Source organism: Octopus sinensis, linkage group LG5, assembly GCF_006345805.1.
Source record: "Octopus sinensis linkage group LG5, ASM634580v1, whole genome shotgun sequence".
Classification (NCBI taxonomy): Eukaryota; Metazoa; Mollusca; class Cephalopoda; order Octopoda; family Octopodidae; genus Octopus; species Octopus sinensis.
Genome location: NC_043001.1, coordinates 48,526,950 through 48,539,062, shown reverse-complemented (window position 1 = coordinate 48,539,062; position 12,113 = coordinate 48,526,950).

Genomic DNA, 12,113 nt, shown 5'->3' with positions numbered 1-12,113 from the left:
TTTCATATATATATATATATATATATATATATATATATATATCTATATATATATATATATATATATAATATATATATATATATATATATATATATATATGAGTGGCTGTGTGGTAAGTAGCTTGCTAACCAACCACATGGTTGCGGGTTCAGTCCCACTGCGTGGCATCTTGGGCAAGTGTCTTCTGCTATAGCCCTGGGACGACCAATGCCTTGTGAGTGGATTTGGTAGACGGAAACTGAAAGAAGCCTGTCGTATATATATATATATATGTGTGTGTGTGATTGTGTGTCTGTGTTTGTCCCCTAGCATTGCTTGACAACCGATGCTGGTGTGTTTACGTCCCCGTCACTTAGCGGTTCGGCAAAAGAGACCGATAGAATAAGTACTGGGATTACAAAGAATAAGTCCCGGGGTCGATTTGCTCGACTAAAGGCGGTGCTCCAGCATGGCCGCAGTCAAATGACTGAAACAAGTAAAAGAGTAAAGAGATATACACATATACACACACACATATGCGCAGGTGTGGCAGTGTTGTAAGAAGTTTGCTTCCCAAACGCATGTTTCCGGGTTCAGCTCCACTGTGTGGTGCCTTGGGCAAGTGTCTTCTGCTATAGCCTCGGGTCGACCAAGAAGTTCGTTGTATCTCTCTCTCTCTCTCTCTGATATATATATATATATATTATATTATATATATATATATATTTATTTTTTATTGTTAGGACCAAGTGGTACAAACGATATTACCGCATCGTAGAAAATCACTGGCCATGTATCCTAACTTAGACGCATGGTGTATAATCGCTTTGCAACCACGCGGTTTCTAGTTCTGTCTCACTATAGCACTGGGCCGACAATACCTTGTCAGAAAATTTGGCAAGACGGAAACTGTATAGAAGCCTGTCACAACCTGGGACCTTGAAGACTGCTTAAATGCAAGAAAGTATACTAGTGCTTTAATATTTGATGGTCAATATTTCATCTATTCAATAAGACAATCAATACTTCATTTCATTTTACTATATATACTATTTATACTATATATTCTATATTCTACAGTAATATTATAAAGAATATAAATGAAACATAAAAAACAGACTAGAGTTGGAATTCCTTTGAATGATATATATCCCTCTATATACAATCATACAAACCCCTTTTCATATATATATATATATAATATATATATATATATATATATATATATATATGAGTGGCTGTGTGGTAAGTAGCTTGCTAACCAACCACATGGTTGCGGGTTCAGTCCCACTGCGTGGCATCTTGGGCAAGTGTCTTCTGCTATAGCCCTGGGACGACCAATGCCTTGTGAGTGGATTTGGTAGACGGAAACTGAAAGAAGCCTGTCGTATATATGTATATATATATATATATGTGTGTGTTTGATTGTGTGTCTGTGTTTGTCCCCTAGCATTGCTTGACAACCGATGCTGGTGTGTTTACGTCCCCGTCACTTAGCGGTTCGGCAAAAGAGACCGATAGAATAAGTACTGGGCTTACAAAGAATAAGTCCCGGGGTCGATTTGCTCGACTAAAGGCGGTGCTCCAGCATGGCCGCAGTCAAATGACTGAAACAAGTAAAAGAGTAAAGAGATATACACATATACACACACACATATGCGCAGGTGTGGCAGTGTTGTAAGAAGTTTGCTTCCCAAACGCATGTTTCCGGGTTCAGCTCCACTGTGTGGTGCCTTGGGCAAGTGTCTTCTGCTATAGCCTCGGGTCGACCAAGAAGTTCGTTGTATCTCTCTCTCTCTCTCTGATATATATATATATTATATATATATATATATATATATATATATTATATATATATATATATATATATATATATATATATATATAATATATATATCTTTTACTCTTTTACTTGTTTCAGTCATTTGACTGGAGCACCGCTTTTAATCGAGCAACTCGAACCCGAGACTTATTCTTTTGTAAGCCCAGTACTTATTCTATCGGTCTCTTTTGCCGAACCGCTAAGTAACGGGTACATAAACACACCAGCATCGGTTGTCAAGCAATGCTAGGGTGACAAACACAGACACACAAACACACACACGCATATATATATATATATATATACATACATATATACGACGTGCTTCTTTCAGTTTCCGTCTACCAAATCCACTCACAAGGCTTTGGTCGGCCCGAGGCTATAGTAGAAGACACTTGCCCAAGGTGCCACGCAGTGGGACTGAACCCGGAACCATGTGGTTGGTAGACAAGCTACTTACCACACAGCCAATATATATATATATACTTGCTGCGTGTATACTCTGCGATGACATCTCTCACGCCGGACTTCTTTCTGATGATCTTGCTATTTATGTGCTCTCTCAACGAGGTACCAAGCATTGACCTTTCCTTGGCACTTTGAGCCGTTACCAGTCTTTGCTCTTCTCTCTTTGTGGTAGCCCATGTTTCACTACCATATAACATTGCAGGCAGAACTGCACTGTTAATGAGGTTGGCGCGGGTGGTCCTGTCCAACCTTCCCTTGAGCACATCCCTTATGCCATTGAACAAGTATAGATGGGCTGGACACGTCGCCCGGCTCACCGATAATCGGGACGCACGCAGTTGTCGAGTGGTACCCGCGTGAGCGGAAAAGACCACCCGGGAGACATCCGCGACGGGGAATTACGATTTCAGGAGGACGATTGGGATCACGTGGATGAGAAAGGCGCGATCCAGAGAGGAGTGGACAGCGTGCTGTGACCAGCGGTGTCAAATGGACGCCTGACGGACTGGTTGGTCAAAGTGATCAAAGTGATATATATATTAATATAAAGGAACGGATGAGAAGTATTCGATCTGATAGTGCAGAGTAATAATGTATCTTAGTCGATCCAGTTCACTATTAACCGATTAACCAACAAACATCTAACCAGTTAGACGTCAGGAAAACTCTAAAGTAAGAAAGAACTAGATCAACTGAAATTGTACACAGACACACACACACACGTAGATTGATTTTAGCGATATATATATATATATATATATCTTTCAGAAGGATCAGCATTAGCATAAATGAAATCTTGCAATATAGAGGCTTATTGAAGAGAGCAAATAGCAAAACCTAAAATCTGTCACAACATTCGTAAACTTTAGCAAATCTTTCGACTCAGTCCACCGTAAAAAAATTATGCAGATTCTCTGGGCGTTACGTTATCCATGACACCAGTAAAAATTACTATCAACATTCTCTACAAAAATACTGACGCTCAGCTATTATCTGATGGTGATACAGATTCGTCTGAGTTCCTGATAGGAAGTACTACAAGGTGATACTCTTGCACCTTTGCTGTTCATTATAGCCTTAGATTACTTATTACTAATTACATCAGATGTAGCAGGAACAAGTTTCCAAATATGTCCTCCAAAATGTAGACGCCAACGTACAACAGTATTGTATAACCGGTGTATAATTACGCTCGATTATACAGATAAAGTAATTCTTACTGCTAATAGTACGGGTTAAAGAAGCTGCAAATGTGATGCGCTACACGTCAGTGAGGCTAAGAGTGAGTATATGGTTTTCAATACATATACAGGGTCGGACCCAAGGAGGGGATGAGGAGCACGAGCCCCCCCCCCCTCAAGAAAAGGAGTGCGCCCTTCTAAATAATGTTATTACACCTTTTCTCCTGGAATTTTATTCCCTTCTGACCTTGTGCCCTCCCTTCGAAAAATTCCTGGGACTGCGCCTAATATATCATCAAAGAGTGTAATTTTCATATGTGTTACTAACTTCATGTATCTGAGATCACGGACGGTGTGTGTGTTTATTGAGCAAAAACACCTAAAGCTCCACGCGTCTCCGGCAGGGGATGGTGGCGACCCCTGTTGTACTCTTTCGCTCCAACTTTCTCTCACTCTATCTTCCTGTTTCTTGAGTAACGCTGCGATGGCCTGGCGTCCCGTCCAGCTGGGGGGAACACATAATCCACAGAAATCGGGAAATCGGGCCGATGAGCCTGGGTAGGCTTGAAAAGGGCGCATAAATAAAAGAAAATACAACTCTATAGTAAGTTTAGCATAGATAACCCTCTTCTGCAGCAAGACATTAAACTGCAATTGGTGGCGAGGCTTCAGCTCGGGAACTTAGGAGTTTTTGAAAGAATGAGGTTACTCCTTTGTCATCCACTATTCCAGGTCTGCATTGGAACTCTGGCTCTAGATGAAAGTATCAATTAAGGGCCTCAGCTACAGGTCAAAAATCAAAAGACGATGCTGGTGTGTTTACGTCCCCGTAACTTAGCGGTTCGACAAAAGAGACCGATATAATAAGTACTAGGCTTACAAAGAATAAGTCCTAGGGTCGAATTGTTCAACTAAAGGCGGTGCTGCAGTATGGCCGCTGTCAAATGACTGAAACAAATGACTGAAAAAGACTGAGGAAATTTTTTCTATTACTTTTATTCAAAGATCTGTGTTATATATTTCTTAGTTACTGTGTTGCTAATGGAATAATCTAATTCAGAAGTCTGTGTTTGGCTCTGCTATCTGTTCACCATCATTAGTTCATAAATACGTGAAAGAGCATTTTTATCTGCTATTTTTATTAATATTGTTATATGAAGTTAAGGCGGAGAGCTGGCAGAAACGTTAGCACACCGAACAAAATGCTTAGAGACATTCACGTTCTGAGACCAACTGCCACTGTGGTCGATTTTCTCTTTCGTCCTTTCTGCATCGATAAATTAACAACCAGTAGAAAACTGTGGTAAATGTAATCGACTTTCCTCTCTCCTCAAAATTGCTGGCCTTCTGTCAGAATTACAAAGAATTGTTATATGAACTTAATGAGTATTTTAAATTTACTCTTTTACTTGTTTCAGTCATTTGACTGTGGCCATGCTGGAGCACCGCCATTAGTCGAGCAAATCGACCCCAGGATTTATTCTTTGTAAGCCTAATACTTATTCTATCGGTTTCTTTTGCCTAACCGCTAAGTTACGGGGACGTAAACACACCAGCATCGGCTGTCAAGCGATGTTGGGGAGACAAACACAGATACATAAACACACACACACACACACATATATATACACATATATACGACGGGCTTCTTTCAGTTTCCATCTACCAAATCCACTCACAAGGTCGGCCCGCGGCTATAGTAGAAGACACTTGCCCAAGGTGCTACGCAGTGAGACTGAACCCGGAACCATGTGGTTGGTAAGCAAGCTACTTACCACACAGCCACATTAATTTATCATGATTGGATTTCGAACTCAGTTTACTGAAAAAAAACAGAGTGGAGGTAAATTTGCTTTAATAAAGTTACCAGGCAGGATTTGGTGATAAATAGGAAAACAAAAGAACCCCTGCACTAAAGAAACCTCTACATTAAGGGGTGATAAGCCTATTTAGTAACCATGGACAAATTGCAATTGCCTAAGAACGTGAGGACACATCTGTGTAGATAAAAATAATGAATTATGAATTCTATAAATTCATAGACATGCACACGATCACACTAAATAACATTTATAAATGCATTAATCAGCAAGTTAGTAAATAACGCTTTCTAATTTTGGCACAAAGCCAACAATTTTGGGAAAAGGAGGCCCCTGTCAGTTACATCGGCTACAGTACCTGACTGGTATTTTATTTTTTAACCTCGCATGAATTAAAGACGAAGTTAGCCACGGCAGGATTTGGACTCAGAATGTAAAGAGTCGGAACAGATAATGCAAAGCATTTTCCGACGCTCTAACAATTCTACCAGCTCGCCGCACTTAATAGTTTCTAATTTAAGCACAAGGGCAGAAATTTTGAGAGGAGGGGTCTTAGTGTATAGCATCAATCTTAATATTTAGCTGGTATTTTATTTTATCGACTCCGAAAGAATGAAAGGTAAAGTCAATCTCGGCGACATTTGAACTCAGAATGTAAAGCCGGAAATACCACTTTTGTCCGCACGTTAGCGATTCTACCAGCTCACCGCCTTAAAGTCAAAAATATCTTTTTTATGATAAACATCAAATTTGCTGGGGGGACGGGCATTGAGGGGGCTCGTCGATTACATCGATATCCAGTATTTAACTTGTATTATTTCATCGACCTCTGGCGCGACAAGCTGACAGAATCGTATGCACGCCGGGCAAAATGCCTAACGGTATTTCGTTCGTCTTTATGTCCTGAGTTCAAATTCCGCTGTGGTGGACTTTACCTTTCATCTTTTCGGGGTCGATAAATTAAGTACCAGTTACGCACTGGGGTCAATGTAATCGACTTAATACCTATGTCTGTCCTTGTTTGTCCCCTCTATGTTTAGCCCCTTGTGGGTAATAAAGAAATAGGTATTTCGTTCGTCTTTATGTCCTGAGTTCAAATTCCGCTGTGGTGGACTTTACCTTTCATCTTTTCGGGGTCAATAAAATAAGTACGTAAACACTGACGTCGATCTAATCTACTTAGCCCTTTCCCCGAAATTTCTGGCCTTGTGCTAAAATTTGAAACCCTAATTTCATCGATATTGCCATGATATTGTCTTGTGTTAATTTTATACCATCAGAGTTTACCTTCCGGCCTTTCTTCTACTGTGAACTTATTTATCCCAAATTGCAGTCCAATATCTTTATTGAATACTCTCACTATGTGGATCCAAGACTCTATGTCTGTCTTGTTTTTCGTATATAGCTTGAGGCTATATCCATATAAAGTACGTGATTGGTTCTCATCTTCAATTTAAAAGACTCATAGGCAGGCATGGATTTTCTCATGCTTGTCAGAAGGATTAGTGCAATAACGAAGAGTAACAGAGAGAGCAAGAATCCCTGGAAAATCCCCCCTGTTTATCATCACGTTACCTAGTGATTCACTGGCACATGCAAGTTCTACTTCCCACGCTCTCATTGATTTCAATTATTAAGGCGTCGGTCAGATTGCTCCTATATTAGGATTTCTATCTCAATAATTTTAAAAGTATTAATCAATCGTATTTATTCTTCCGTTAATAGTTAATCTTGACAATATGCTTGGCGGCATTTCGGCTGTCTTTGCGTTCTGAGTTCAAATTCTGCCAAGGAAGGCGATGAGCTGGCAGAATAGCACGCCGGAGAAAATGCTTAGCAGTATTTCATCTGTTCTCAGTTCAAATTCCGCCGAGGTCAACTTTGCCTTTCATCCTTTCGGGGCCGATGAAATGAGTACCAGTTACGCACTGAGGTCGACATAATCGACTTACCCCTTCCTCCGAAATTGCTGGCCTTGCGCCAAAATTTGGAATCAATATTAATCTTAGGAACCCAAATTAATCTTTACTTTTACTTAAATTTCATGATAATTATAATAGAGATACAACATCGATTTAGTTTTTAAATCTTTCCGGATTACTGATTTTTCCGAACCAGGGGTGTTCATCCCTAAATTAAACAAATACAAAATTTACTTATATAATCCTTTCTACTATAGGTACAAGGCCTGAAAATTTGGGACCCCAGCACTTGACTGGTACTTATTTCACCTCGAAAGGATAAAAGGCAAAGTCAACCTCGGCGGAATTCGAACTCAGAACATAACGACAGACGAAATACCACTAAACATTTTGCCCGGCGTGCTAACGATTCTGCCTGCTCGCCACCTTAATTAACTTACGTAATAAAATTAGATACAGATACACAATACCTTAGTATCAATGATTCAAGTTTATTAATACTCTACTGTGCAAAGTAATAGTCAGTGCGAGGTACCACAAATTTATCTGAGGGCTGCGGGAATTTGAAGTTCCAGCTCGTAAATTAGTGCGGATTATAAGAAGTTCCAGATTACCAGTGTCCGGAAATTCGGTGCTGTAGCTGTACAAAAGTCTTTTTATTTATTCATTCATTTATTCCTTCTGACTCGTGCTCTACTAAGTGCTTTGATATTAAAGCATTCTTTTATTCTTTTATATCTTTGAGCCCTAAGGCTCGAGCACCGCCATTAAAAAAAAGTTAAAAAAGAATTACTTTAAAAATTAAAGGCGCATTGGCTGGGAATCAAACCCAAGCTACCCGCGTGGAAGGTGAGCATTTTACCACTGAACCATCGATGCGCACATCATAAAAATCTTTATTTTTTCTTAACATGATATGAAGTTTCAAAGAACATTATCAGTTGACGATTTCAAACTAGAATGAAGACGAAATTTCAGATGGAGAAGAGACGTTCCATGTATTTGTTCAATATGGTTACTCGACCTGGTAGAAATACGAGCCTAATCTCCACCAATTTATACACCGTTGTCTTGAAATGAAAGGATACATTCTATAATATAGCTCCGGATGGATTATAAATTAGCTTGATCAAGAGTTGATATGAGAAACTGTAGCACCAACATGAAAAGTAAAAAGCTGGCTGTCCATTCTTTACCAAATGGAGGCAGCGAGCCGGCAAGACGTTCTTGAAGACAGACTAGGTCGATAACTTGATCCGTCCCACATATTATTTGATTATGATCTTTCAATACGGCAAAAAAGATAAACAGGGCAAGCCTGCATGTGTGAGTCTTTATCTAAAAACCGTCATTTTTCTCCTGTACATTGAACATCCGAACGTCCGAACGCCCGACCTGCTATGCTTAAACAGTTTCTCCTTGGTTCTATTTAAAATGGAACTCTCTTTAGCTTGTATTGCCACAGAATTATTATTTTTTTTATTGCTAGGACATTGTCCGTAATCATGGACTTGGACGCATTCCGCAAAATGAAAAATCAAGTTCCTTGTTGTCTATTGAATTTGTTGTTCTGATTTAGAATGTTGTGATTGGGTGTATACGATCCACGTTCCACTGATGTCTCTGACCACACTGTCTAACAACAGTCTATATGCCAAGTTTTCACCCCCGCTCTATGCTAGATCTAGTATTACATCCCAGTTACAGCGACCAAAATAATTGAATGAACTAATAAATATCTGAAACTTTGGCACAGGAACACAATTTCTAGAAGGAGTTGAGTCGATAAATTCGATCATAGTATAATATTGTTAGTAATTATTTTATCGATCACGGAACAATAAAAAGCAAATCGAACACCGGTGGGATTTCTGTTTCTCATAACCTAAAAATATGGGAATAATAAGAAAATGACCATAAAACGTCATGTTAAAAGTACAAAATGCCATGCCAAGACATACAAAATGTCATTCTAAAGATTTCAAAATGTCAAGCTTTAGATTACCAAGTGTCATGATATATGCTACGAAATAAGCTAAAAGCTATAATACTTCATGTTTCCTCTTTGTGGATTCCCATGATTCTCTGTTTCCATCCATTCCAATTATTATGAATTTGAACTGGGAGCTCGATTCATAGTATATCTTTCATTAGTTGATTACATAACCATGGATGCAGCCCCTATGGATGCGTTGCAGATACTCTCTTGATCCTGACCGTAGATCTTCTAGGGTTCTCCCACTCAGAATCAATGTAAGAAACTCTGTTGGTACAGTTACATGACTTGTCATATCCTTGGTAGGATAACTGAACGGATGCTATACCTTGCCAAAGGGCAATCCGTAACTATGCAATGTACGGTCGTCACTCCGTTAGGTGTTTTCGAAATACCCGCGTACTTCATGCTAAAATTGATAAAAGCTCATGCTATGAATGACAACCTCATGTTAAGAACTATTTATTGCATACTAAGAACTATAAAGTGCAAAGCTAAAAATTATAAAACGTCATGCTAAGCACTGTAAAAATATATTGAAGTAGAACTATAAAATGCGCTGAGGAGTACAAATTATCATCGTAAAAAGACTTCAAAAATATCATGTTGATGACTGCAAAATGTCATACTGAGTACTATGATATATCATAGCAAAAGCAAGATATCATAGTAAAGGACTTCGATATGCCATGCTAAAGATTACAAAATTTTATACAAAACACTATAAAAGACTTGAAGCAAACCTGGAGTAGAAAGGGCATGTCATTGAAGAGGTCGCAAATAGCGACGAGAGGATTTTAACAAACATAGCTGATTGGTTGACCGAATGATTAATAAAACAATCAATTAGTTAATTGATTAAATGGTTTACCAGTTAAATAAAATAATGGAGTGAAATAGAACCAGTGTCTTTATTGGCATAATGAATCGTCCCGAGATACAAAGTATAAAATCGTAATACCGATGCTAAAAGACTACAAATCACCATACCACAAATATAAGGAAGATGACTATAAAATGGCATGCCAAGAGCTATAAAATGTTATACTAAGGACTACATGCTTTCTTAATAAGGACTACAAAGGGCTAGAAATTACCATGCAAATTATTACAAAACATTGAGGACAGAACTACAAAAATTCCGCTAAGAAGTTGGCAAAAATCTCTTAACCAGTACAATAGATCAGGTAAAACTAAAGCAGACAGTGGAAAACAAACAGCACCATCGTTGCTAGTTCAGGTAAATATCCTGACACAATAAATTCCTTTTGATAAATCAGCATCAATTTATTCTCATCTGAAGGACCAATTGGAAGCATTGTTGTAATTATTGAATGAATGTATCTACTCCAATGATAATTTAACAATCATTTTTAGATGTACTGGTGATGAAGGAGAAAACGATAGTGGTAAATGATTGTAGCATGTGTTTAAGAGATGGTCTTCGTAATAAATATCCATATATTTATTTATAACATGATAAACAATTGTATATTTATTATGTCCCATAACAGGAAACCCGTTAAGACTACAAATTCAAATACGTTATAACATTCAATTACTTCAGATTATGGTCTGAGTTCCGGGATAAAATCAGATGAGTAATAATTCATAATGACCTGGCGTTAATTAAATTCACTTCATTTCACGCTGTTTACCTGTTCCTCCAAGTTAAAAACCATTAATATTATGTCTAAGTGAAGTGGTGGAATGATAGATCTACAAGAACACCAATGTAAATGTCTTGCACTATTTCGTTTTTCTACGTTCTGAATTCAAATTCCGCTGAGATCGACATTACAAGTATTCACACCTGGTCTACCCCACCTGTACAAAAGTGGCTTCGATTTTTAATATGGTCGCCCTGAGTTCAAATCCCACCCGAATCAACTTTGCCTTTCATCATTTCGGCCTCGGTAAATAATGTACCAGTTCAGTACTCAACCAATTCCACCTCTCTTCCTCTCTCCCCATACTTTCTCTGTGTTATAATATAATGTAAATACAAGAGATGTATATAATAATATCACACGCGCGCGCACGAACACATACACATACTCACTCAGACACATATATACAAACACACACGCGCACTTAACACAAATAAATATATGCAAATGTATGTAGACATAGAAATATACATACACCCACACCCACATGTATACACACACAAGCACATACACATGTATATATAAACGTATTTATATATGCATATATCTTGTCATATATAAGACATATTTATATGTCATATATCTTGACTTCAGTAAAGCGTTTGACATAGTCGATCACAATATCCTAGTCAAAACTGTCAAATGTTAGAATCCGGGGAAAGCTACTACATTGGATTGAGTATTTCCCGGAGAACAACACAGCATGCTGTGATCGGTGGAATCCACTCTAGCCCAGCAAAAGTCACCACTGTTCTCCTTCATGGGGCTGTCTTGGGCCCGCTTCTGTTTATAGTCTATACAAGGGATATTTTAAACGTCATAAAACACAGCAAGGTGAAAATATTCGTCGATGACTCCAGAAAATTATCAACGGAGAAGACCGAACTGAACTCTATTTTGATCTACATTCTGTAAGTCAATGGACAAAAACAAAATGCAGCTAAACGAGGGAAAATTTGAACTGATGTATTTTGGAAGAAAGATTATGTTAAAAGAAGCATATTCTCTTCCTTCAGGGGAACCACTCACAACATCTAATAATATCAGAGACCTAGGAGTAATTGTTGACAACAATCTCAGTTGGAGTGCCCGCATCAACAACAAGATCGATATAGCTCGTAGGATGAGTTCCTGGATCCTAAGAACATTCCGGTCCAGAGAGCAAGGTGTCATAATTCTTATTTTCTCCTCCTTTGTTCGGTTACACCTTGAATATTGCTGTCCCCTGCAGTCTCCCCATACAAAACAAAACATT